Source organism: Lathyrus oleraceus, chromosome 2 (assembly GCF_024323335.1).
Source record: "Lathyrus oleraceus cultivar Zhongwan6 chromosome 2, CAAS_Psat_ZW6_1.0, whole genome shotgun sequence".
NCBI lineage: Eukaryota > Viridiplantae > Streptophyta > Magnoliopsida > Fabales > Fabaceae > Lathyrus > Lathyrus oleraceus.
This window is the reverse complement of record NC_066580.1, coordinates 443119029-443123462: the sequence shown is the minus strand read 5'-3', so window position 1 is coordinate 443123462 and position 4434 is coordinate 443119029.

The window sequence follows — 4434 nt, the reverse complement described above, 5'->3', positions numbered from 1 at the left end:
GCATGTAGTGATCATTGCATCTTCAAAAATCGCGTAGCATTTCCATTCCTAAATGGAGCATTACGCTATAGAGAAATTCAAACATATGCATTCATGTGTTCGAAACCCCATCAGACCGTATCCCCTGCAGAGACGGATTTTTGTTCAACCTGTACAACGCATTTGCCACAGTTGCTCCAGTCAGCATTTGGTGTCCCCACAGAGGTTTATTTCCTCACCTGTTGGTGACAGAAAGTTTGTTTCTCCCCAGTGAGACCCCCTGCAAGTGTTCAGCCTAGCCCTGTCATCTTGAGAATATCAATACCCTGTCAGCACCCGCGTGTGTTTGTTTCTTTGGTGTCGGTAAACACCATCTTTCGGTGATTTCCAGTCATGCGTAAGTGTCTGGTCTTCTTTGGTGTCGGTAAACACCATCTTTCGGTGATTTCCAGTCATGCGTAAGTGTCTGGTCTTCTTTGGTGTCGGTAAACACCATCTTTCGGTGATTTCCAGTCATGCGTAAGTGTCTGGTCTTCTTTGGTGTCGGTAAACACCATCTTTCGGTGATTTCCAGTCATGCGTAAGTGTCTGGTCTTCTTTGGTGTCGGTAAACACCATCTTTCGGTGATTTCCAGTCATGCGTAAGTGTCTGGTCTTCTTTGGTGTCGGTAAACACCATCTTTCGGTGATTTCCAGTCATGCGTAAGTGTCTGGTTTTCCTTTGATGTCTGTAAACATCATCTTTCGATGTTCGTAACATCGTTATCCCTTCCCTAGTGAAGGTTTCTCCTCTCCGTTGGTGTCGATAAACGTCGAGTTTTTCCTATTCATCCGATGATGTCTAGTTGTACCATTCCCCATGTGGATTCTCCTCTCCGTTAGTGTCGATAAACGTCGAGTTTTTCCTATTCGTCCTATGACGTCTAGTTGTACCCTCCCCATGTGGACTTACCTCTCCGTTGGTTTCGATAAACGTTGAGTTTTTCCCAGTCGTCCGTTGACGTCTGGTTGTATTTCTCTTATTCCCATTCATCTGTAAATGTCTGGTTGATCTTTTTGGTGTCTGTAAACATCATCTTTCGATGTCTGTAAACGTCGAGTTTTTCCTGGTCGTCCCCAGTTGTTTACCTCTCCGTTGGTCTTGGTAAACGTTGAGTTTTTCCCAGTCGTCCGTTGACGTCTGGTTGTATTTCTCTTATTCCCATTCATCTGTAAATGTCTGGTTGATCTTTTTGGTGTCTGTAAACATCATCTTTCGATGTCTGTAAACGTCGAGTTTTTCCTGGTCGTCCCCAGTTGTTTACCTCTCCGTTGGTCTTGGTAAACGTTGAGTTTTTCCCATGTCGTCCGTTGACGTATGGTTGTATCCCTTCCAGTCATTCATTAATGTCTGGTTACCTCTCCGTTGGTTTCGATAAACGTCGAGTTTTTCCTGGTCGTCCCCAGTTGTTTACCTCTCCGTTGGTCTTGGTAAACGTTGAGTTTTTCCCATGTCGTCCGTTGACGTATGGTTGTATCCCTCCCAGTCATTCATTAATGTCTGGTTACCTCTCCGTTGGTCTCGATAAACGTTGAGTTTTTCCTAGTTGTCCGTCGGCAGCTAGTTGTGATTTTCTTTTCCCATTCATCGTCGTTGCGATGTCTGGATGTGGCCGTACTCTTTGAAAACAAAAACCCAAAAAACAAAATACCCAGTAATAAGAATCAAATCCCAGTGGACGTTTCCATTGGTGGATTCCAGTCGGTGCAAATTTCTACGGTTCTTTAGTATTCAATCCCTGTTTACCCTGAAAGTCTGACAGCCACTGCTATCATCCGTTCGGGTTCCCAGCTGATTGAATAGGGGCAGCTGTAGCACCTCAAATTTGCACCTATCATTGTGCATATCATTTCATATTAGGTCATAGCATATCATGATCCATTGCATAACATTTTGCATTGTCTTCAGTTGCCTCAAGAGCAAGTAAGCAAAGGATTAGGTCAAACTGATCAGGAGATCAGTCAACCAATCAAGCAAGGTTGTTCCTCAAGGAATCAAAGCCCCAGGGTTTGTCCAACAAGTTCACATGACTTGGAGGTCTTTTTGAAGTGTTCAAGTCAAGGGTTGAAGGCTCAGAGGTCATCAGTCAATGCACAGGCAGGCAGAAAACCCTAAACAGTCAACAATCAGTCAAAGCAATGGATGGTGGCCATTCTTGCAGAATTTGGGCACCATGATCAATCATCAAGAGTTCATATGTCTTGGGACATCATTTGAAGTCAAAATCTCAAGGAACTAGGGTTTGGAATTCATCAGAAGTGCACAGTCAAGTCCAAAACCCTAGAAAGTCAAAGTTGGTCAACTGTGTTTGATTCTTTGGATTTGATGGATAGAAATGATTTGAAGGAGCTTATTCATGTCCTAATAGGCCTCATGTGTCATGGCAATCAACATCATGGAAGAATTTGAAGCAAATCAGAAAAATTTCCAAAAATAGAAACTGGACCTGTAATTTCAACTGCCAAAAATAGAAACTTCTTGATCCTCAACTTGCATCATGATACAAGCTTCAAATGAATTTTTGCCCAACATGAAAGTTGAAGATCTTGTCTTCCCATTTTCAAAAAGTCCAAGAACTCTCAAATCCCATGTGTGGTTGTCAAGATATGATCAAATCATTTTCACAAAATCATGAACTTCAACAAGCCATATCTCTCAAACCATAAGGCCAAATTTGGTGGGGTTTTTTCCTACAAACCACATTTTTCATCCTCTTTCCAAAATATAAATTTCACTCATCAAAACCCTACCATTCAAAATGGCATTTTTGGACCTTTTGCATTTAAAATCAAAGTTTGACCAAACTTTGACTTTTTGAATTAAGACTTTTTTCACCAATTGGCCAATTGGGAGAGGTTTCATATGTTATTTGTGACTTGTTCCAATTCCTAAATCATCATCATACCACCATTACACTTCATTTTGACCAAAGTTGCATAAGTTGTTATTTTTGCAAATGGTGTGAAAGGAGCAAATCAAGTACAGCATTTCACAAGCAAAGGCAAGACAGCAAATTGGATGTCCTTTTCTGCTCATTCCAAGGCCCATTCGACCAAGCATTGCACCTCCATGACTCACTTGTACACAATTAGCAAAATGGCATTTTGATTTCATTTGACAAAACCTGATTAGTACATGATTAAGCAAGGATAAACAGAATATATAAGTGCATTTTTCTGCCATTTGCAACCCTAGCCACCACTTGGAAACCACAGAAAAACTGTATTCTCTCCTCTCTTGCTAATTGGCATTTTGATTCGAATTGGGAAAATCAACAAAGCACACAAGGAATCCTCGTCTCCTTCATCATTTGGACCACATTTGGAGGCATTTTTCATCATCAAACTCCTGCTGTAACCGTGCCTTCTAGCTCTGTTTTCATCAAGCTCCAACAATGGCAGCTAGTGATTTGAATGCTTGCAAGCTTTGCTGAGTTCAAGTGCCTCAAGGATTCATCATTCCAAACAAAGAGCTGCACCTGTCTGAGCTGAAGACCACTAAAGCAACCCTGTTTTCGATTTCCTTCCAAAACAAGTAAGTTTTCAACTTCCCCCATTCCCCAACTTATGCCATGTGTTAGATAGGTTTTGGTTTGCTGGTTGCTTTAAACTTGGTCTCATGTAAAATAGTTGAGTATATTATTAGAAACCTGGAAATGAAAAATGATGCTCACATGATGCTTTGCTCGATTTCTGATACACAGCATGTTTTGTTGAAAATTGATGTTGGTTTCTCATTCACCTTGCCATGCTGAGCATTTTTATGTATGTGTTTTTAATTTCTGGAAATTTCTTTGAAATTTCGAATTGTTGATGATGATGTTCATGTTGCTGTTCAAACCTTAGAACTTGCCCAGATTTTTGCTTGAATGTGTATGGTTGTTGTTGTTAGATGTGCATTGAGTGTGACTGCATCATTGCCATGTTGTTTGCGTGCTATTTTGGAGTTTCAATTGCTTTGATTTTGCTTGAGAATGCTGAATGACATGGCTGCTAAAACCTAAATGCATGAGCTCTGCCCAGAAATTCCATGTGATGTGTTTTGTTTGTTTGTTAATTACTGTTGTTTAGTACTGATGATTAATGGCCAGGCTTAATTATTGAGGTTTGTTCATTGATTCATGTTTGGGATGTTGATGCACGATGATGTTAATGCCTTGCTGTTCATGAATCCTGTTATATTTGCCCGAAATCCTGTTACATACATACATATGTGTTGGACACTATTGCTGCTGGTGACTATAGGATGCTTGGTCGAATGTTGTTTATGATGTTGATTACATGAATGCATTTTGCTGCTGTTTGAAACCTTATGAACATGCCTAGAGAATCCATGTGAACCATGTTGAATGCTGTTGTTTCGCTGCTGTATGAATATTACCATTGCCATGTTAGTGGTTTGTTTGTTGGAATTTC